The 24365-nt window shown below is 44.0% G+C and overlaps 1 protein-coding gene across 3 annotated transcripts in view; it reads right to left on the bottom strand.

Annotated features, from left to right (window-relative positions):
* LOC118504128 (insulin-like growth factor-binding protein complex acid labile subunit) overlaps positions 1-24365 on the bottom strand; it is a 200600-nt gene that overhangs the window by 135651 nt on the left and 40584 nt on the right. Inside the window, exon 1 of one of the 3 annotated variants that reach the window (XM_036038216.1) lies at positions 9293-9311. The exons of the other annotated variants lie outside the window; for them this stretch is intronic. The gene's annotated coding sequence lies outside the window, so the exon portion shown is untranslated. Of the gene's footprint in view, positions 1-9292; positions 9312-24365 lie in introns of those variants that run through there. 3 annotated transcript variants of the gene reach the window in all.

Consider the following 24365-nt stretch of genomic DNA (forward strand, 5'->3'; position numbering starts at 1 on the left):
TCCAGGGCAGTGAGTGGCGCTTGCCGTTCGTTCGTTGGGCTAAAATTCTATTAGGTCACCGGCCCAAACCAACCAAAGACTAGAGCCAGGGCGCGCGTTTCTCAGTACGAAGTTATGCGAGCAATACTCAAACACTTGTGTGAACTTGTGAATTTTCTCCACGGCAATTCGATTAAGCTCTCGACGACTGACGACCTCCAGCGGCACCACTCGGAGAGACTCCCGAGCGGGAGGTTCTGGGGGAACGGTTCGATGTGACAGCAAAGCTTTGTTTTTCCGCCTCCGAAAGCCTCATATGCCCCGCGTACAAGGCACACACACACACAGTGCGGTTTGGCTACGACAGTCAGTTCGGTCTTAAAGTCAAACAGGCGTAAATTAATTTGCGGGCCCGAAAATGCAATTGCTTTTCGATACGAAATATGCTAAGAGGTAGCAGCTGGTGCTGCTGTTTGCCGGAACTCTCGATGACTCGATGAGGAACATCGAACCGTTTCTCAACGACTGACCGCACGGGTAAACGGTAGCAGCAGCACGGGAATGTTCGCGTACCGGGGCCACATTGCCCAAAGTACACACAAGCACGCACACACACGCCCTGTTCGAAGAGCTCTTGTCGCTCGTAATCGGGAAGGATCGAGTGGGATTATTTTCTACAATCCAGCCCAAAGACACAGGAGACAGACTGTCGACTGTCTGCTCCCCGGTAGGCTTGCCCGAAGGCACCGCCGGTCAGCTAGGCGGATTGCAAAACGGATAAAGTTAATTAATACGGACTTCCGTTACGTTCATTTGAAGTGTGTTCCTTAAGCCTGTGTATGTAGTGGACCTACCGATGTGGTTTTTGGAATGTCGGGACTCGATTGCAGATCCGTTCGGGGATGGCAGGGCGAGCTATGCCGAGATACTGAAGGAACTTAATTATAATGCTGCTGATGGATGAAACACAGATCGCAAACGGTGAACAGATTAAATGAGTTTGAAGCGCTTCCGACCAACACAAACGCATCACGACGAGCGATACGGTCTTGAGGTTCAAGGATAATCGCTCGTACAAGGTACTGAACATGCTCTTGGAAAGGATTGCTCGAAATAGATCAGCATTTGGTACAAAAATGTTCTATCCAACAGTTTATCGGATTGCAGATTCGAGCATTGATTTTGATTTGACTGAAATATGTTGGTCAATTAATAGATTTTTTAGATTAAATTAGAGAACTCTAATAACTCATTAAAATTATGGTGGAGTCCTGATGTAAAGTATAACCGCTTCTGTTGATCAATTATGATCTTTTCTGGTTAACCTAAGCTGAAAGTGACCTTAGTCGGCAGCAGAGATATTAAACAAGGATTTACGACTCATAGTATACAATTTATTCAGAGTCCCACCAACATGCACAACAGAACTCTTCTGACTCTTGGTCAGAGAGGTCTTGACAATCTCAAGCTTGTTCCTCATCGTGCTGGTATCGATGGCTTATATGACTTCTTCTTCTCTTCTTATTTGGTTTTAAAACCTCTCGAGGTCTTGGTCTGCAATTACTGGCTCTTTCAATAACTTGGTTTCACCTGTAACTGGATAATCGATCCTGCGTTTTTGGGAGGCGGTCCTAATGGGATTTGAACCTCGGTTCTGTCGTGTGAAGACCGGCGCCACTGTCGCTTCGGACCTACTATCGATGGCGTGTGTTACTAAGCACTTTGAATGAACTGCAAATAAAACAATCAAAAGATATACATCTAGCAGCATAAATCCTAGTCTGACTACCCTCTACAACCCAGAAGGATCATCATTAATAAATATTTACTATGAATGAAAAATCGTTCATATTTTACTACCACTTGGTACCACTTTGCTGTCGACTTCAGCAGGACATAAACCAATTCCTACCCAACTAAATGCACAACACAGTGTGTGGTAACAACTGGTCAAGTCTACACTCACTCTGCTGTGTACACCCTGCTCCTCTGTTCGATATGCATGAATTGTACACCATTGCCCCCCTCTGCGTTGCGACCATTTGCAATAGGCCAAATGGCCTTATAAATATGTAAATATGCGTCTTCCTTTTCCCGGCTGCTCTCGGAGTCGGTCGAATTTGTTAACTTGATTTTTCCGTTGGATAAGACACAGCGCCGAACCAAACCGCAAACGATCTTCACACACACACACACAGTGTGACATATTGCCCATTGCTCCGAAGTTCTGTTCTGTTGTAGGAGGACGAATCCTTTTCTCGTTAAATCGTAATAAAAAGAAAACCTACCCCACAAAAAACTCGCTCGCTCACTCAGATTTAACGTTGGTTTTGGTCGGTTCCCCTGTCTGCCTGCAAACTGACCAGAGTTCGATTGTTGGGGTTTTTGCCTTTTGGTTTTATTTTGGGATGCTGCCCAAAAGCGGTGAAAAACCCCTTTGGCTTTCTTCAAGAACGCACCCCGGGCGAGGTGGGATGCCATCTGCGAGGCTAAATGTGAAATAGTTGTGTTTCTCCGGTTGCTTTATAAATTATTTATAAACCAACGGCATTGACGGCCAAGCCCTTGGCCTTGGCACACAACAGAGAACACGCACACACACACCACACTGTACCTCAAAAAAGGGTTTCTCCCTTTTTCAGGGAGCCGTCCAGGACGGGACGGGTGAGAAAAGTGCAAAAGTCACGCGCGTCTTGCCGAAAAACGTCTGGAGTGAAAATGTTAAATGGATTTGGCACGACGGTATCGGGGTTGTTGGCTGCACGCAGGGACAGTGCGAAACCGAGTGCCACGAAGAACTCCGATTCCGATCGATACTTCAAGATAAGACGAACCCTTGCTCCTCTTCTGCTTGGAACCATAAAAAACCTCCTTTGTTCGGGTAGAATTCACCACACTAGAAGTGAGTGTGAGCGCGTAAGTTTAAGTACATTTGCAACGAAATCTTTACATTTATTTATGCCGACGTTTGATACACGATCCGGTGTGAGTGTGTGTTACTAGAGCCGCCATAAAGAACCTCATAAGCCGTGCACTTGTGCTCTACTACTGCTAACACTACTGAGCACGATAAATAATTTCTTCCTCATACAGATTCAGCAGAGTCGTATCTTGGCTCTGCGATTATTGACCCCTTTTGCTTTTCTTCTCGGTTTCTTGGTGAGGCAAAACATGGCCGGGCGGCGGTAACATCTGGAGCTGAAACACCCATTTGTCTCGTGCTTTATACTCCCCGGTTTTTTTTTTTTGTAGTTGCCCAGGCTGAGTAACTGTTACATGAGCATAAATGTCGGACCGGTACGGTCCGATGGAACCCGTTCATCCATCGTCATGAAGCATACCCGGAGCAAGCAAGCGAGGTCGCAATCAGGAAAGAAAGACTATGTGTAGTGCACCATCCGGGGGGAACCGTACACGTCTTCGGTGGCCATGCTTGGCTCCGAAAACTTCCCTCCGGGGCCGCGACGCGGTGTGAGTAATCATGAATTTTAAATGCTTTATTATGAAATATTATTATCTCGAGGACGCACACACGACTGCTGCTGCTCTGGAAGGTGCTGGTGCGCGTGGTACTTAGCGCGCAAGCGATACCTGAGAAAATCCAGCATTTTCCACCGGAGCAGTGTTCCCGGGGAAGGCAAGAGCCATGCCAGGAACGGGAACTTTACTTTATTCGAGATGATTTAAAGCCGCATAGCTGGCCTTCACGCTTCCAAGGAGTCTCGCTCTCTCTGGTGGATATACGGTGATGTAGAGGCCAGCACTCCATTCCTACCCGGTGAGAAGCTTTTCCAAAGAAACATTAAGAAACTGGCGAAAAAATAAAACAACTCCACGTAAAAAAAACTGCACTCCCTAACAACGCACCCAGACGCAAGTCGGTTCAGAAAATCTGCTCCGATCTAATAGCTTACAGGGTGGACAGAATCATGATTGAAGGGAAAAGTTTCGCACGCATCGCTCCTTCGGAAAGCACCTGCAGCACAAAAAAAAATGGAGTAGATGGCAAGTTGCAAAGTTTCGCGTCGCGTAGGGATGCCCAGTTTTGAGACGTGGGGACTTCCCACAAATCCCAAAACTGTGCGCAACACAACGAATTTTCGAATAGCTTTCGCGGCCTTCCTCTGCCCGGTCTGCCTCGGTGCCGTGAACAAAAGTGAGAGAAATTTATGGAAAATCTGGTGACTGACTGTGGATGCAGCGCGGCTTTTGATGACCTTCTACCGGTGCCGAGTTTTGAACACGGGGACCTGCGGAAAACCCCCCCGGGATGGTTTGGGACGACGACTCCGTTACGCTCGCTCCAAGCGGGAGCCATAAAATATATGGCGGGTGCAGGAAAAAATATGTAGAACATTATTTATAATAAAACGATATTAAATCATTATTAAGATAAGAGCCACGAGGCTACTACAATGTACGGCACTCGTCGTCTTTTGTGCCGAGTTCGGCGAGGACCGCAGGGTTTTTCACCATTTCGCTTCTCTCCTCCCCTAGTTAGTTGTGGGCCACGACGGGTCGCGATGATGGACAGGGAATATGTTTCGTCATCGCGCTCTACTAACCATTGCTCATAAATATTCCCCTGCCATGCAGCGCCTCGTTCCACCAACAAGCGCAATCGTTTAATGTCTTCATTTTCTCAACCATTTGATGATTCTGTTCTCAAAGAGCTTTTTCCCGAGTTTCCGCCACCAACAGTTTTGACCGACTTTATAATGCTTTTACTTTCCACCATCTCATCGACGGGCGCGATTCCGGAAGCCGCGAGTCAGCACTGTGTGTGTGTTCCACGGAGGGCTTTAATATCCATAAAAATAAAGTCAACCTGTAGCACTTTAGAATCGCTTAATGTGAGCGGCGCGCTGATGAGTTTGATGAAATAAAAGTGGTTTGGGTGTGTGAGGATGTTAACTGAGCAATTTAAAAGCCTGGAAACTGGTGTACATCCTCGTTCAAGTAATGATAGTTGGCTCAGGTTGCGATGCTCGGCAATTGCTACAACCAGTTGGCCAGGAGTTCGGGTAGTAGTTAGCGTTAACTGGATTGCCTTAAAAGGGCTGCTGTTTTAATTCGAATTACCCCGAGCACATTTGGGGATTTAATTGAATTAATGTAATGGGAAACGTAATGCTACTTCCAAAAGATATGGCAATAAACATTGAGGCTGAGAGGCATTTTGGAGCAGCAATATCATTCAAGTTACGAGGCGAATTCGAGTGCAGGCAAGACTCCACATACCTTATGAGCAGAGATTTGGTAGGTCGAGTCATCGAGTCCATCAAAGGATATCAGGACTCCAAGCTATTAATCTGACGAGATCGAGTCTAAGGGTGAGGACCCTAGCAAGGAGAATTCCATAGGATCAAGTATCCTATCAAAGTAAAACCGAGCTGATCCTTGGAGCAGCGAGTTAACCTGAAGTCTTCCTTCCGGACTTACTAACCAGGATCGCATCTTCTTCCTTGGCACTATAACTTCGAAAGGTCTATCCTGGATTTTACCCGTAGCTGGATAGTCAGTGCTGGGTACGGGGAGGCGGTTTGGATAGGATTTGAAGCCCAAGTCACATAGACTTTGATAAACTCTTGGTAGAGTTGGGTAAAGAGCTTCAAAATCTCCAGATCTCTTTCGGATGGCTTTCTCCCGCCAACTGGGGATTGACCCTCCCATCACCACACTACATCACGACTACGCAAAAATATTGACCATCAACAGACTGCAAACAAAATTTAATAATCCTCCCGATAGTGGCGAACGGCTTCACCCCTTTCGATCTACACGCCTATAAACTGTCAGCCAGCGAAATAACATAAACTGTGAAGATGCTATTTTCGAAAGCAAACCAATCTACGACTATATCCCGCCGAACCGCACGCCCAAAACTCAACCCCCCAGAACTATCACGATCCACGATCAGCAGGGGGTTCGGTGTCGTTGCTGTGCCCGGAACGAGCCCTTCCTTGCCTTGAAGGAAAATTTCAAACTACAAATGTGCCCATTTCGTGCTACGGGCTCATTGAAATATTCTACCCCCTCCTCTCTCGACCGCTCAACAAACGGAAAAAACTGTACTCACGCGCCACCCCATCTTGCGCACAGCGAACGTCAGTCAGTCAGTCAGTCAGGCAGGCAGGGGCAGCTAAACTTTTTGTTCGCAAAAGTCGTGATGCAGAAGAGAAGCTCAAAAAAAAACAGCACACCGGAGCCAGAAATTGTTCTTTATCATTGCCATTATTTGCAGACTTATTGAAATCGTTGCCGCGCCGGCACACACACACATCCAAGGCACAACGCCAATCCAAGGGAGTTCTCCCCGTGCTTCTCGAGACACAAAACACACATTTTATCATTCGAAACTGCTCGGATTTTATTTCGTTTGCCAGCTGCACATCGCGATGGCAGCAAGATGAAAAAGGGTGCAAAAGGAAGCGGCGGAGCCCGGAGCGCAATACATGAAAAACTCGTGATCTGACTTCGATGCTGTTGTGTGCCTCCCTCGATGCTCGAACGGTTTGCGCCAGGAAACAGACCAGGCGGAGTTTTTCTTTCGTTTCTCCTCACAATCTACTTTATAACCCCAGAGGGACAGCTGAAAAGGTTATATGCCCAGCGCGCGCGGGTGCAATTTCGGTGCCGTTAGAACTTCTCCAGCAAAGTTCAGCGGGCTCTTACGTGTTGTAGCTACAACACCGCACTCATGTTTTTAGCTTCTCGTGTGTTCCTGGGCTGACTCTCTTGCATGGTGTTGCCACGAGAAAGTACTACAAGACGGTACTCTTCAATGTTTTTTTCGCCCCTCTACCAAGAGTCCCTTGTTTGGTCTTGGTGCAACATTTTACGAAAAGTACCCGAACAAGCTACTAGAAAGGATGGCCAAGTACAACGAAATAGACAGGAACATAAAAACAAGGGAAAACGCCTACCCATACCCTATCTCGGTCGGTCGGTCAGCTTGGAAGATAAGATTGTGGACCGAAGTGCTCAAGGATAATGACACCACCGCGATAGGCGGCCCTGGGACTAATCATAATTTCGCTTTTTTCCACCAGCAGCTCCCAGCGCTACTTCAGTGGAGCGGCAAGGCCTAGGCCAACGCTCCTTAGAAATCACGCTTAATCGGATTAACAACATTGTGTGTCGTCTTCGGAATCGCCCTGGGGATGGGCAGGGATTGTGACTAGCTCTAGCTGTAGCCTACTATCTCATGCCCAAGGCCTAATATCCCGACGCACTCACCCCCCCCCCCCCCCCCCATGGGAAAGCCCCAAATACCAGTGTCTAAGATTTTTTGGGGAAAGAATCGATAATTACATTTTTCCCAATTACCTTTACTAGCGCCACCCGAGGAAGGCTACTACTGCTCTCGCCTCAGTGGCCAGAAAATTGTCAATTAGCTTTGGCCTGCTTTGGGGCCATACTCACTGATACCGGGAAGCCGATAAATGTTTACGCCTCTCCAAAAGGGCGTGTGTATGATCGTGCCCGAGACAAGGAGATAGAAAGAGAGGTGTTAATGAGGTTGTGTAATTTTTCCGTTGTTGTAGGCCTATAAGGAGCGAAAAGCTATGCACAGCTGACCACAAACAAACGTCCGTTAGCAGCTCTGTATGGCATACGGAGAGTGTGTTTGGATGTGAGTCAGAACATCTTGGACGATGACGTGCGAATTATTAGGCCGGCATAATTGTTCTCGGAACCGTTTAATTTGCGAGTGTTGCGAATGCGAAATTTCAGGCACGTTCTATAATTAGCTTTATTAGGGGTCAAACACTTGAAACACTGCGACGGTTCTTGATGACCATTCAGTGTGAAAAGAGTACATTTAAGAAGGAATTGAAGAAGAAAATTCGATGGAAAAAGGAAATTATAATTTTATGTTTATTTAAAAACAGTTTAATAGCAAAATATGCTCATAATCGTAAAGCAGTTTGAAGCTTAATCTAGCCTTGATCTCAACAGCTTATTTAAATTTTCTCTGGAACTTCTGAATTGCAAGGAAATAATTTTACAAATTTCAATGGGCTTTTAAATCTTCTGAGAACCAAATTAAAAATATCAAAATATAATAATATACTTAAATCATTATGTCTACCCTTATAAGCAGCTTAAACTCAGCTTGTTCTTGGAAAACAATTATTTCTATTTTATTTTCGGTATTCATGGCCGATGCCCCAACAAAACGTTTTATGAAACTACACAAAATCTTCAATTGTTTTGCATCAAAAGTTACGCAACAATGCAGCAATTAGTAATTGAAAACAAAATACGCAAATAAAATCCATTAAAAATATTAAACCAAAAACATACCCACCGGAAGCATTTCAGCCGCCACAAGCATGTTATTACGCTTTAAAAGGTAAACAATCTGATTGCTGGAAGGGACGGCTGTTCCACCACCTCGGACGATGGACGGGAATGGACATGGGCGCATGGGTCCGCTTCCCAACCAAAAAGGTGGATGCACGCCATTAGCACCGGCGTGTGTGTATTTGCTGGCCCCCTTCAGGACTGGCACATAGTTGAAGCTCCACGAGATGGTTGGTTCGCGGCCATCCACCACCACAACGGAACTTTCGCACAATGTTACGCCGGTAACACGGATACGTACAAGATTCCGTAATGCTGTCAAATTATTCGGAAACTTGCCGGCACCAAAACTTGCCCATTCAATGTGAGGCAAACCCCCGGCTGCAGGATTTGCCCACACACCGACATGTGCAGAGGTGGGATAAGCATATCCTTTAGGCGGTGTGGAGTCGCACATTTGGGGGGGGGGGGGGGATGAGGAGCATAAGCAACTACCTTCACAAGACGCGCAAAACTTCAAGCGAAAGCGTTTAAAAGTTGGACAAACTTCTGTGTGGTGGAATGCGGTAGGGTAGGGCAAACGACGGGCGGCCGTGGATATGTGCCCAAGGAATCAGTGCCAGTGCCAGAAACAAAACCCTGGAAAACCCCACGCCACAGCGCAAAACTTTGGTCCACACGGTAGATACTTGTTGGTGTGTTGCCGGTTTTGTCCAGGAGAAAGGTCTTAGACAAACAAATTTGATCCGATCCGTTAAAATTGTGTTTAAACAAACGAAGAAACTGGTACAAGTTTTACGTTCGATCACACACACGCGGGACCTCCTGTTCCTTCACGGAAGGTTGGACAGAAGTTGGATACAATGTAAACAAAAACAATCACCATGAGTCTTTGTCCTTCAAGAGGTGCCCACCTGTACGCGTACGCAGGGCGAGATTATCTGGCAGCGTATAACGGGCCGAGCAATTATTGATTATTCTCGGCGATCCTGGAGATACGTACGAGGACACGATAAACAGTTGCAAAATTTCTACACATACTGCTGCTGCTAGTGTCCGGTAGGTACTCGCCAATTTACCTGCAAAGAGAAGAGAAATACGGACTCGATTAAACACACTGCAAAACTGAATGCATACATCCAACAAGTTCATATGCTAACGAACATGTAGCTCTCGAGGGTGCGCAAAAGAACGAGTTTTTTTTTCGTGGGGAGAACACACTACACGGCGCGCGAAAGAATTATGCGATCAATTAGGGGCTAGTCGACGATGTCGCAGTGATTTATTAACGAAAGGGCCACACATTACATTCGCAACAACTTCGCCCTCCTTCCTCCCTATATTCGTCGCGTTCTCTCTGTGCGGTAGTGAGAAAATTCAATGTTTTTATGAATATTAATTTATGGTAAGTCAAACGCAAATTCCACTGCAACCTGCAAGAGACCGGGGAGGGAAAAAACATGGAAAGGACACACACACACACCGAGCTATCGAGGTTTCGTGTGTTGCTTCATCTCGGAATCTACGGCTCTTCGGTTTCTTCGTCTCGTTGTAACCCTCCATGAATCAAGGATGTAAAACGAGCTGGACGGTGGTTGGAAGTTGGAAGCAATATTTACACCCCGAACCTTTTCCAACCACAGAAAACACGGGAAAGAAAGATTCGTAATAGCGAGAATATCGGCGAATCGTTAATTAAAATTGACAGCTTACTACTTTATACTGCGGATGGGGTTTTTCGGTATAATGCGCAAAAAAAGGTTTCATAGCGAAATGGGGAACGAGAGATAGCATTACACTACTGGTTGTTGCTTTTTTGCGTTTTAATTCTGATTTATGTTACGTTCTGGTAGCTGTCGGAAAAGAAGATTTCATTTGTTGCGATATGTTACAACCGAATGCGATATGCTCCAGTCCTTTTTTAGAACAATTTATAAATTTAATTGAAGCTTGAATATAATTTAAAAATAATATTCGAAGCTATGCGTGGACTCAGTTGTTCCGGGAACGTACTTAGCCGCCGTCAATGAAGTTCATTTGTGTTCATTTTTATGTCAAAGTTTACCCAAATTTTGAAAGCATAGTATAAATCAACGACTGTTAGCTAAGTAGTAAGTACGTTTGTATTGAGTAAAAATGCCTAAATCTGTTGGAATGAAATAAATCTTCGATAATCATAATAAGTTAGATAAAAAGGTTCTCGGCATTTACGTCCATAAGAGAGCTGGAACTCAGCAGCCGTTCAGGGTGTAACGGCTAATTCATGGAGTCATTCTTAATTGTGGCTGATAATTCATTTCAAATGTACATTCATGATTTACTACGGTATTGAGTAACCTGTATAGGGCAACCGTTTATTGTAAGACTCCCTTAAAAATAGTTCATTGTATGAGTTCATTTATAAATCATTATCTTGTCCATCTGCTAAGCGTGCGCTGTAATGGTAATTGCTTATAAAATCAAATCTTTTTCATTCCAACAATATAAACAAAAAAGATATTTCTGATTTGTATTTTCTTCGAATTTTTTTTTTCTGAAAAATTAGAAATAATTCTTGTTTTCTCAAGTTTAAGTAATATTTTGAATTATTGTGAAAGCTTTTTTCATACTGACATTCTATGAAAGATAAAAAGCAAACAAATATTTTTAAACTGATAGTCAATTTTTGCTTAAAATAAATAATGAAAGAATAAAATATTTATGAGCTTATAACTTAAGCTATTATTAAGTAATTTTTCTTAAGTCAAATTTTGAACTCATGACTTAATGAACTTATTCTTATGACAGAATACAAAACACTGTTAATTTTTTAATAAATAATTACGGCTCGTAGCCCTTTCATAGGCACTTTTTATAGTGATTATTAAATGTCAAATGACAATTAAATGTCAAAATGAACTCAAATGAACTCCGTTTTCAAAATCTTCGTACGCTTCTGAATTTCTGCAAACCTGGTATTATTTAATTGATATATTTTATTATAAAAAACTCACTTTTTTGTACACATATAACTTTAAAACACTTGCGCCACAATGTAAAAAAATCCCACTAGCATGCAACAGCACCAAACACTGCCCCAAGAAAAACTTTGTCATTGATTGAAACTAAAATATTGATCTTCCGCAACACGAATAAATTCGCACGGGGGTGCGAATAAATAGAGCACCCAATTTTCGGCTCCCGCAAAAACGCTTCCAATCAATCCGTTCGAATCGAAACGAAATTGCATCTCGTGGCAAAGAGAAATGATACAATTTAAGCGCCGGAGTCAACGCGAAACAAAAAACACAGTATTGAAACGCGGCAAAACAAAGTCAAAGCGCAGATGCAACACAACCTGCAGACCACCCCGCAGGCCGACAAGGGTTCGGGATTCATCCCGTTCAGGAAAACCGGAACCAGGGCACAACTTTTCCACACCGTACAACGGGGCGATCGCACAACAGTAAACGGACGAGAGTGCATCCAAAGCCATGGGAAACGGATTGCTGCTCGAGCAGAAGGAGCCTGCTGAATGATTGCTTCTTTTCAGCGTGCCGGTGCACACACATTCTCTTTCGGCTGCACACAAAACCCGAACCACCGTTAGCGTCGGGCAATCATTTACTTGTCTATTATTCAATTAGTTTTCCATTGAACCGGGCGTGGATATTTCTTGCGCACGAAAAAGGGACGTGATTCGGCCACCGACCACCGGGAGTGCCCCCTGCCACCATCATGCCCGAACCGGATGCAGTGCTCCACTTTCGAGCTGTCCCCGGAGATCCTTTGCCCATCGACCACCAGCAGTTCCTGCCGCTTATCGCGCTCCGTTCACCTAATTCACTCTGCGCTGAAGCGTAGAATTTTCACCAGCACCTCGAAATGAAGAAAGTTGCACAGTTTGTGTTCACGAGTCGTTTCTCGCAAGCGCACTCGATTTTTTTTTCTACCACGCGAAAAACGTTGTTGTTGATCTTAAGAAATGAAAACTGTTTCCATGCAGCTACTCACAAACAACCCCGTCGACAGGGGCTGATGTGTGTATGTGGCATTACAAAAACGTGAGCTAAAGTTGCTCGATGAACGGGTGGAAAGTATATAGATCGCCAGAACCAACCCCTTTTCCTTTTGGCACACGGCAAACCACCACCACGAACGGGTGCATTCCATGAAGAGGGTGCAAAATCAATTGAATTCAATTTAACCTTTTTGCTTAGCTCCGGCAAGCGATCGCCGCAAGTCGATTGTAGAAACGAATGCATGGTGCATTTTGGTTCAACCCGGTCTTGTCTTAACGGCCGGTTTAGCGCGCCAGTTAAAGAGTTATCTTAATGCAACAGAAAGCGATTTAAGGGCTTGGCTGCGTTGGCTTCTGGATTGGGCAAAAGGTCGAGGCACGTTTATGCTCGAAAACTAGACGCCAACTTAATTTATATAATTGAGCAGTGTAACAGCATTAGGTGCCATGCCCTAGAAGCAACACACAATTTCGATAAAATAATCATCGTTTTAAATGAAAATAAAATATTAAATTTTAAATAAAGCAAAAGCAAGACGACCAAACCTTTATTGTCGAATAAAAAGGAACAAAAAAATTAAGAATTTAAATTACTATAAATTAGCAGAGCAAACAAGAGCAGTGGTGACCATTTAATTAGGTTAATTTCATGTTTTATTAAACGCACAACCATTTGACAAAACATTAATGATATGATAATAGATTGTTGTTGATATTCATAGAACACTTTACTTTCAATATTTGGGACACTCATTAGAGAATTAGACTAAATAAATTTGTTCTGATTAACATATATTAATATTTTAAGATTTTTATTAGTATTTCATGATTAAAAAATATCTTTTGAAGTAATTACTTGTGCAAAAACAGTTCAATTGATTTTTAGAAAGCCACACACAAATATAATGCTCCCAAACTATTTTAAGCAGCACCAAAATGAATAATTTAGAAAAAAATAAAAAATAAAAACAAACAGTATACGGTCTTGTTTAATGTTGTATCCCTCTCATAGTTCTTAGAAGAGGTTAAAAATTAAAGGGAAATAAAATAAAATAACACACTTTAAAGAAGAAACTCATAAAGATGAAAATTGCTTTTCCCTTTTTATTTGTCAATTAAATAAAATTTAATTCAACCTGCCATTTCTAGCTTTCTGTAGCTTATGATTTTACCCGATGCTGGATAGTCAGTTCTATATACGGGGAGACGGTCTGAATGGGATTTGATCCTCGGTCCTGTCGTGTAAAGACCGGCACCGTTACTAAAACATAAGTAAAAAAAAGTATAAAATATTGTTTTGATTATTTATTTGCAAGATAACCAAGCATGCCCAGGATAAGACAAACACCTGCAAAGAAATGCCTTATGTTTCTTGTGGGGCATCAGCTAAAGATATGCCGATAAAACGATTAGAAGCCGTCTTACTTTCAAATAAAATTATAATTTATTGAATCGCAAGTAAAAACGGTAAAAAGAGTTGGTAGAACATTTTGAAAAAAAAATCGTAATAGGCAGCATTATAATTTGTGCAGCTAACATACTTCAACAACCACCACTGTAAGTCATCGAGCAAATAACGAACCATCACACGTTCTTTAAAAAGACATGAATTTATGTTGAAATTTTCATATTGATCGATATTCATGCTGATCAAAAAAAGAAAACACGGAACAAGAGCGTTAGGCAGGTTATATTAAACATTTGCCATCAAATGTGACCCATTCTGCCATTTCAAATGTCAGCTCGATTTAATTATCACCTTCCTTTCAAGCTTCCGGAACCAGTGACAAAAAGTTAACCAATGTCGTCGGCTGTGTACGCTCTACTGACGGCTATTCGGGAACCCAACTACGAACAAACTGACTTCCTTTTTGATGTCCGATCGTTATCACGGGCTTTCCGTTTTCCATTACAGCTTGCGAGCAAGCACACACACACACACACATCCACGCACACTTAAATAAACCCAATCACATCCATTTTCCGCTGGTGCAAAAAAAAAATATTCCGAGCTGGAACAGTCCAACGGAGAGAGCAAAATTGTTGATGCATACATTTTCCAATTATTTGGGTGTGCTTGCTGGCTGGCTGGCTGGCGGATCGATCGCCAATGACCAGGAGGCTAATAATGTTCACCCATAAAATATTCAATCGAATTTCATTCGGCCGCGCACACACACACGTGCACATTGCCGGAGCGAGCACAAAAGGCTTCAGAATCATAAAAATGAATGCCGCTGCTTCACACTGGACACGGGACGGGGCTGAGTATTTTATGCTTCTATACGCTAAAGGCCCATAATTGCGAACGCCAAAGAAACCAAACCGACAGTGTTACTAACCAGAATGTGACTTTGCCGTTTTTTGTTTTGGTTTTCCACCGGGAGTTTTCGCTTATGACATTACGGTTATGCATATTTCGAACGGTTCGAGGGGAAGGCAAAAACACACACACACTTGGCCCACAGCTACTACTACTACTCCCCAGCACTAACCTGCACTCTTGACTCGATGTCCAATTTGTACAGTAGCCAAAAGGAAATTTTAATTTCCCGTATAAAACAACGAAAAGCTCCTACGCCCGGCCGAAACAAAATGTGCATTATTATTGCAATAAAAATGCATTAATGGGAGACACACACAGACAGACATAGGGGGGGGAAAACACGCACAAAAACACACTAGGCGAATTGTTAAACGAGCCACCAGAAAAAGGAAAGCATTGTACTCCCCGCCCCAGGAGTGTGGAGGAAAATTGATTTTTAAAATTTATTGTCTTGAAAATGTGAGTGCCATCCAGTGCTTGCCACTGAATCCAGGGAGAACTAGCCGATGGCCGGTGGAATGGACCGAAAATTAATGAGTTTCGTAGCGCTGCAAAAGTGCACTGTGCAATGACCGGTGGGTGATTGCGTGTTGTCGTGTTTGCGCGTTGATTCATGCACGATTGGGGCAGGCAAACCCATCGAGCAGACACTCGAAATTTTGCATCCCGGAGAGCTGTTCCCACTACTGGGAGAGGGGCGATGGTGTGAATGTAAAATTAATTTTCACAATTATGAGCTGGAACGCATCATTGCTCTATTTTTTTTTTTGCCTTTCGGTCTTCGTATCCCATCTGTTTTGGGTTTTTGGGATGAAGTGTATTGCAAACGAAACCATTAGTGCGTGCTGTATATTATTTGCATGGCATGATTTACAAGTGGCAGAAGCGATAAAAGGGGAAGCGATGCTACCAGAGGTTCCATCGTAACCATCGTAAAAATCGAATTGAGAAATAAATTAACGAGCGAGATGAAGCAGAGCTTTAAGGGGCCTTTTTATGGTGCATGTCTATCGATGGAGCCATAGTGTACTGGGTAAGAGTTCGGGGGTTTACTCTCAAAGTCGTGCGATCGAATCTCACCTTGCGTGATATCCCATACTTTATAAAGCTGGGCTTTTTAGATTTAGCGCAGGAATGTTTAGCCATATAAAAATAGAAAAAAGGCTTATAAATGACGTCAAAACTAAAGTTTGTTTTTTATCCTCCTCATCTCTAGAACCGTCATTCACGATAATGACCCCTGCCACTAAATCAAGACAAACAAATCACTGTTGGAGTCTCCCAATAAAATGCATCCACAACCGGTGGGAGACTCCGGATAAATATAAATTAGAACAATTTAGCTCACTCCATCAATCATCCATCAGAGCGTCGCGAAACATCCCCAGCAATGAGTTATCTTGCTGCAGATGAGCAGTCAGCCATCCACTTGAGGCTACCCAAGGATGCCCTTTTGCCTGCCATATCAATTCCTGCCCCCGGTCTGGTCTCGACTGACTCCGCGAAACCATGTCCGATGGGTAGCAGCAGTAGCAGTAGCAGTAGTAGTAGTGCAGAAATTGCAATCAATTGAACTGACACTGACCAGGGTGGCGCGCGATATCATAACAACCGAGGCATCACTCCACATCTGTTCAGGAAAAGATTGACCCAACTCATTTAATAGCTTGTAGGAGATGATTTCAATTTGCCTTCATTTACCCCAGACGCACACACGGACACGTAAAGGGATTCTGTTGTGCTCTGGTCAACCAACACGCGCGCATCCATCTGGTGCTCTAATTTCTCCCCTGTCGAAACCTTCAAAATCCATTAGCCGAGCATTTACTGATGATGTACTACTACTGCTGCTGCTGCCCGGAAGGCAACTGGAGCGGACACAATTTACACAGCAATGTGGGTGCCATATCGATCAATCACGGTGCCGTCGACATGACGTTCACTTGTCACTTCGGGACCGGGACTCGGCGGAGCAAGCGACGATCATCTATAGACACTACTCGCCAATAATTGACCTGAATTGTAGAGCTGGCACGGTATGAGATCGCAATATCCAGAAATATTTCTTTACTGATGTTAGAAAGAAAAAACCCCTGTACTTTAATAATAAACTTTAGATGGTTCTTCTTCTTTCGATGGTTGGTTCTTCTTATTTCGATTTCTGAGGCGGTTCTCCGTGTGGTCAATGCGTGTGTCTGTGTGTGCGCGCTACTTCAAGTACAAGTAGTACACCCTAATAACGTCACAAGTGGCTTGACCGATGCCGGCAGTCCAGACCATCCAACCTCCATCGTACCAAAAAGCAATCGAAAACTTCCGACCCCAAACCCTCGGCTACCACCCCATATCGGCCGCACGGCTTCGACCATATTCTCTCGTCAAGAAGTTTCGTCCGCTCGTTGCGCAGTAGAATCTGTCGGTTGCAAAAGTTGTTACCCCCAACTGCGCGCTATCAACTGTTTTCGACCTGTGTACCCTGGGACAGCTAGGTGACGCGGGAAAGTCGCATTCCAACCATCAATCGACGGTTTCTGACCCCCATGTCTATTGGCAGTTGAAGTCGGTGGAAAAACTAGCGTATGGAGAAAAAAAAGCTAAACTACAGGGCGAGTTGTTCAGAGAAAAGTTATTCTTGTGCTGCAGATTTTTCTTTCTCGCTCTCTCTCTCTCTCTCTACTTAGACATCTCATTCCAAGCTGTTTCGTTTGTGCTGGTGGTTCCCGCTTAAAAACTTTCTCCCACTGACAGCCGCAAACACGCGAGAAGCGAAGCGAGTTTTCAAACGGTTTTTGAAGGAAAAATGGCGCAAAAAAATACCAAAAGTTTTCCTCCCTCTGAAACAGAAGGACTCAGGACTCGGAAGGTCCTGAGATGAGACGGAGAAGTGTAAAAATCTCTGATTTCTCGAGGATTCGACACCTTCTTGTTTCTCTTTCCATCGGGATGCGGTAGTGACCAGGACCAGAAAGAGCAGGAGGAAGTTTTTAACGCTTTTCCACCTCAATTCGCCCCCACTTCCTTCCAATGCCTCATCCTCCAGACTCCTGGGCAGCTTTCTAATAAGCAATAAAAATAAGAAAACAGATTACCACCGGTCGTAAGAAACAATCGAATAAACAATTTTTCCCGCCCCAAAAGTCGTCCGCCAGTGAGACGACCATTAAATGCTGGTAGGACCAGGCCCATAAATGCTTCCGTTCATCGTGGTCATCGTAATCTAATGGAAGGCACACGAGCAATTCCAGGACCAATTTTGCGACGCGAATAAATTAATAACAAAATTGTGCGCCATCACATCGCTCTTGGACGAGGATGAATGAGCTAGCCCGTCTCGTATCGTCTAAATGGAGCCAGAACTCGTCGTCGTCGCCGTCGTGACTTCCTGAAGGCGCAGTGGAACGAAGTTATTAAATGGGAATTATGAGATTACGACACCACCACCACCACTAAACCACACCGCACAATAAAAAATCAAATTTTATCACTTTGGGTCAAAACTTCGGAGGCAACTGAAACAGAATTTGCGGCCTCTTCGTATGTCTGTATTTGTTCTTCAACTTTTGTTTGTGTTTCAAACGTTCCGGAACAGCACACGAAGAAGCACGGGAAAAAAAAAACAACAACCCGCCAAATCTAATTTGTAGCTTTGCGCCAGGGGAAAATCAGAATTCATACCGATCAAGCGCGGGTTAAGGCGAATCGATACGTTAAGCCCGAAGCAAAAAGGGGTTGAAAAATGGAGTGGCCCCTTTATAATTTGCATAACTTAAATCAAGGCGCCGATGAAAGGATACGTTCCATGACGCTTCCGAAGCGAAGAAACGAGAACCCTCTTCTTCTTCTATTTACGCTACTGATGCTGACGCCAAAATACGTTCGGCAGGAATTTGTGCGTTTGGGAATAAAGAAAACAAATCTACATATATCTTCCCTTTTTGGTCCATCCCAACCGGTCCTTCCCAATTGGATAATGGTGCTGTAAACTCATTGGATTATTCTTAACCACCCAACCGTAGATGTCCCCCTTGGTCTTGCCTCTCTTGGACCTTCCAACCAAAGATCGCTCCGCCTTGCCGGAGGTCCTTCTGGGAGTATAAATCATACACACCCTCAACCAAGATTTCGATCGGTCTGTCCCGACGCTCGCTCGACGTAGAGCCTGGCACCCGCCACCAACATTCACACAATGGACAGAGAGAGCGGGCCATTTTTTAAATTTTAAAAGCATTTGCCAATTTCCACTTCACGCGCACTAATTAATGTAGATGAGCGTACGAATGAATTCTAAATGAGCCGCAGTCGCATCCCCGTTTTATGTCGCAACCCTCCCTTATCCTCCCCATGCAACAAATAATCGTCCCGCCCGCTATTCATCTTGTCCCTGACTACCGGGGGAACGGGGTAGCCACCGAAAAACGGGTTAAAACTTTTGGGGCTACTCCACAACCATCACCCCTCAGCCCCGCTAATGTATGCCTGCCTGCGATGTTTCGTTGCGTTTTGTGTTTTTAAATCGTATTTTTCTTTCGGGGTTTATAGTTTATTCCTCGCCACTCGCCACGACTGATAAAGTTATTGTCTGGTGAGGCGAGGGAGCGAGCAAGTATCTAAACGCTTTGGGAATAAATTTGAAGTTCCACGGCCGCACCGTAGCATAATCAGCTCCACACGCTGAGGTTAGAAGTCAGTTTGGAAAGCAAAATAAGCTAAAACCTCCATCCCCCCCCAGGCCAGGACGACGGCAAAGATTTATGGCGAAAAAAGGTAGCGGCTCGACTTGCCGACAGACGGTGTTGTGTGCCTGATGATGACGCCCTCCCTCCCCGACCACGGGTTTGTCTTCTGGGCGCATTATCAAATATTTGCCCGCGTGTCTAGCAGCGATTTTCGTAGGTGCTCCTAAATAATGCTCTGCATTTTTTCGGGTGGAATTAAATGACTGCGGACCGCATTGAAAAATTAGCAGTGATAAAGCTGCCACTTGCGTTGTAGTTAAATAATGAAGCGAGGGTTAATCATTAGGCAGTCGGTGGAATGGAGTTTATTTTTATTGGGAGCAATGTTTTTAAAAGAAATGTTTGGAATTTTATTTGGATAATGAAGTTGTTGCGGACACGAGTATTGCTTTATTTAAAGATAAGGAATAATTTTTCAATACTCAAGATAAAATCTAATCAAAATATTCTCGCAAATCATAGTTGATGACTCCGTCCATAAGGAAGGACCTAACGGAGGCTATATGTGAGCCTGTGAAAATGATATGCTTTTTAAAGACTGGTCCTTATTAAGGTAATTTAAGCAAGATTAAGGCTTAGTTCGCGAAGTTCCGGACAATCGAAACATGAAAAGATTCTGAACTCCTCAATGTTAAAATATACGGCCTGGCCATAATTTCTAAATTATTATGGATTCCACCCCAGCGTGCATCAGACTCGTTTCTAATTCTTCTTCGCAAATTCTAGATAGTTTGAAAAAGATCTGATAACTAATTACATCTAAACCATCAGCTAACTCCAGGACCCGAATGATCTGGGAAATGGTGCCAAGCCATCTAGGCATGATGCCTAGTTGAAGAAGATATATGTGTACTCTTGCCGCAATTGAAAATTCTTAGAAGTCCTTACCATCTTTGTCAGACTAGTCAGGGTAATTCTTAGGAGCCCAGTTGGCTTGTTGTAAACGATTCGTCAAGAATTCTGATCGTTCCAGGATTTTAAATCTACCCAGGACTTCATATTGATTACTGAAATGACCTTTCTACTAAACTCATCTTAATTTAGACTGAAAAGACTTCTAGGTCCGACCGGACATACATTGATTTTCTAGAATCAATTCCATTTTATGATTTACCATACATTTCATTTCCAACATCTGACGTTCTGTGTATGCTTCAATTCATAGAATACGAGCTTGTCTGCTGTCAACCGTTTACAAGCAGAAAACACCTTCGACACCATCACACAGTGCCGGCACGGCCTTATGCTGTTCCTTGGAGATTTTCATATCCCCCACATGACCGGCAGCCGGTATTACACCGTCATGTATCGCTTCAAATCCCCTTTCGAACAGTTTAATCCACCGCCACAACACCGACACCACGTTTTGATGCATTCAATTAATTTGCTACCGTAACAACAGTCCATCGCATCGCATCAAAACCGGGCATTAGGGGAACGATGCAACGCTTCTAATCAGTACACCCAAGGTCCACAGCAGAAGAAGGTGTCGATACGGATTCGGTGTAGAATAAATTGTTACTGTGTCAGATGGGATTTCGTGATAACCGCTCCATTCACCGCGTGCACGCGTTGGCAAAGGTCAGTCAGCTAATCACTCGCCACCTTCACGGCTAACGAACGAACTGGAATGCAAATTAATCACAACCGTCAACACGGCTTGACACGTTGCACCTGCCGACTGTGCTTATACGGTCAGATCGTTGTACAGCTAGAAAAATTAAATCTAGCAAACCAATCGCCACATGAGCCAAGGAGGCCAAAACGCAAACGCGGTGAGTGATTTTCTAGTGCTGCATTATTAATTGCACGATAATGTGCCACTAACGAACAGCAGTAGCGCTTTTAGCGTAATCTTATTTATCTTCCATAGCCCTTTTTTTTGGACTGCGAGTATATATTTTAAATTTATGCTTGTGCATGGTTCTTCAGAAGGTGTACCAGGTGCAACAAGCCGCCAGAAGGTGTATAAGGGGAGAGATTGATTAAATTATTTATTCACCAATCATTTGCAACTGTTCCGATTTTGGGGCCCAACCCATCGCCGTTGCATTTGAGCACTCGAGTCTCTGGCTCGTTCGCCTAACAGCGTGCAATTCAGAGCACCTTGTCCAGGAGCCCGACGATAAATCCCGTCCCATGCACATAAATAATTAAAACTTAAAATGCTAAATTAATTTTGCATTAGAAATTTAAAGCATTATCCCAAAAACGGGTGCGACAACAAGCGCCGCACCCGGGGAAACTTCCGAATGGAGCTGTGTACCGGTGCTGTGTACCGAGAATACTGCTGCCAGAGGTTGGGAAAGTTTTCTCATTTCCCTCAGTTCACGCACTAGCAACCTGGGCACTTTTTCTCCTGAAGGTAGTCTGTGCCACCGGTGCCTGTAAGGTTGGTGTTACTTCCGTACTTACGTATCACTCAGAGGAGAAAGACGCCCGACATCTTGCACGTCCCAGAAGGGCGAAAGCAAAGGAAGTGGCGTAGTAGTTCCCGCAAGCATTACCACTCACACTCCCGTAACATCAAAGGAATATTGTTTATGAGGAGACGCGATACGCAACAACGTATCCGGAAGTAGCTCAAGGTAAGCAGCAGCAGCAGCAGCTGACTCTGCTCGTTCAAACGTGATTACGTTAAGGTAAGCATTTTGCCAAGGTATCGTCACCGTCAAGAAGGCACACGCCATCTTTGGCGGGAACTTTCCAGAGAACCGTGAGGACTTCTCGGGTGGAGAAAATTAACTTTCCACCAAACCTCTGGGAACGAGCTTTTGATGTCGATCTGTATTGATGGGCTGCAGCTTCAGGGTTAGAACGGCAGGTAGGTTTAGAGACGGAGTAGTGGCGAGCAGTGCGCGGTCCACAGCAAACCCAATGTGGTTTGACACTAGATTTACTACCGATACTGTGTACGCTTATTGATGTGGTGTGATGACGGTAAGCGTCGACTGGTGACACCTTTTTGTGGGTTTGGTATGGTTTTACGGTACGCTTGCCACTGTATGCACGACGACCCGACACGCTTAGCTGAATAGCACAATGTGATGCAGGAATCATGATGAGCTGATGATGTAGATTCGTTGTTAAATTTGTGGTATCCTATAAATATAAATAAGATGTAAAACAGACCTAACTCGAACCAGGATAATGTATTAAGACGACATTAACTTCTTAGCGGTACGATTTGCAAGGATATTCTAGATATCTAGTGACTCTTAAGTCTAATTTATAATGCGTAGCCCTACAGACAGTCCTCATGAGTCTAAATAGAAAAGAGGCTCAGAATCTCTATACTCTATCAACAAACAGTCAGTTCTTCCAATGAGGAAAAAAGTCCTGATGAGTTTGGTATAGAATTTGAGGTCCTCCCACGTGGAAGCTCAGAGTCTCTATCATTAGACATATTCTAACCATCATCTTAAGCCTTAAGGCTTGGCTATTCTCAAGGAAACCGTAATATTCAGAATACTAGTATAAGTCTAAATAAGCTCCCCTGTACATAGAAAATCCCTTTGAGACATCAAAAGCGACTGTGATTTCAAAAACTTTAAAATTCTTCATAAATCCAGGCCAGTCAATACAAAAGCACTAAAGAGCGACTGACAGAGACATCAAACACGGGCCAAACAGTCTCGCTCATTACGATTCACGCAAGCATTCCGTCTGGGCGCACAACAATACTATCAGTGTGCATCTTGGCACCGTTTTGTCACAATTAAAAAAGTCCGTTGTCGGACACATGCAAAAGGTGTGCTTGGCAACGGCAACTCGCACGAATAACCTCACGCTCGCCAACCGAGTGTGCATAATGATGCATTTTAAGCGTAATTGCATTTCAATAGTTTGCCGCATAGCTAAAGCGCCCTTTGTTACCAACTCTCGAGGTGTCGACTGACTGAGCCCTTTTGCTCCGCTCCTCTCCACCAGTCCTCTTCCCCCTCCCCCTTCCGTGGAGCGTGGAGAACTCATCCGAAGAATAGTGCGGCTCATTAATTACACATGAGTCGTAATGGGCTGTCCACTGCAAAACGTGTTAAGTTTCCGATACACGGATAGGCATCGTTTCGCGCTTCGGTGCCACAACACCACATGGCCCCCGGTTACACTGACGTCGAACGTGTCATAGTTCCGGCACCTGTCAACACGGTGCGCGGAGGCTCAACCCTAGGCAGCACCTAGGCAGCAAACCAACAAGTGCACTTTCGACAGCAGCACAACCACCACCAACGATGGTCGGAGTTATTATTTCATGCACAAAACAATAAACAGGCGCGAAAAAGGGCACATACACAGTTAGCGAATAAATCATCATCATACACTCCACCGAGCTGGCGGTTGATATAAAGTGTGCACGCTCTCCGCAGTGAGTCGATGAAATTGTGTTTTCCCACAAGCCTAGAACACGGTGGCGGTACACTTTGTGGGTGCACTTGCATTCCAGCCGACCTGCGGCGCATACTCTGACCACCGTTGTTCAGCCATCGCGCCATCATCGGCACCCGGCAGCATCATTATTTTGATAGCGATAGAGGCGTTGGGCGAGATTGGGATCGCGGGCATCCGCGGGAAATATTATCAATGCCATCGAGTTGTCCATTCAATTAGCGCAAGCCATTTTTCTTCGCTTCCATTTGCGCAATGGCTATCAGCGGACGGGTGCAGTTTTGCACAGTGGGTCAGATTCAGGTCAATACGGAGGACATTCCATTTGCGATGTAAAGTTAGAATTTGTTAGTATGCATGTGATGTCTGGCAAAAGTTCTGAGAATGTCTTTAATAATGTATGGGTCGGTGGATATCCTGTAGAACATATTCATTAGACAATAAATAATTTTCCATATATATATTTTTTAACTTTATTGCAATACGGCCAGGTCTTTAAGCTTAAATTAAAAATTTTTCAGCAACTTGGTATTAGTGCAATTTGATACAAAGACTTTAAAAAGTTATAGCATTGAATCTCAAATTTTATGATGTAAAAATAAACAAAAATAAAATCTAAGACCTTTTA

The sequence above is a fragment of the Anopheles stephensi genome, chromosome 2 (assembly GCF_013141755.1).
Source record: "Anopheles stephensi strain Indian chromosome 2, UCI_ANSTEP_V1.0, whole genome shotgun sequence".
NCBI lineage: Eukaryota > Metazoa > Arthropoda > Insecta > Diptera > Culicidae > Anopheles > Anopheles stephensi.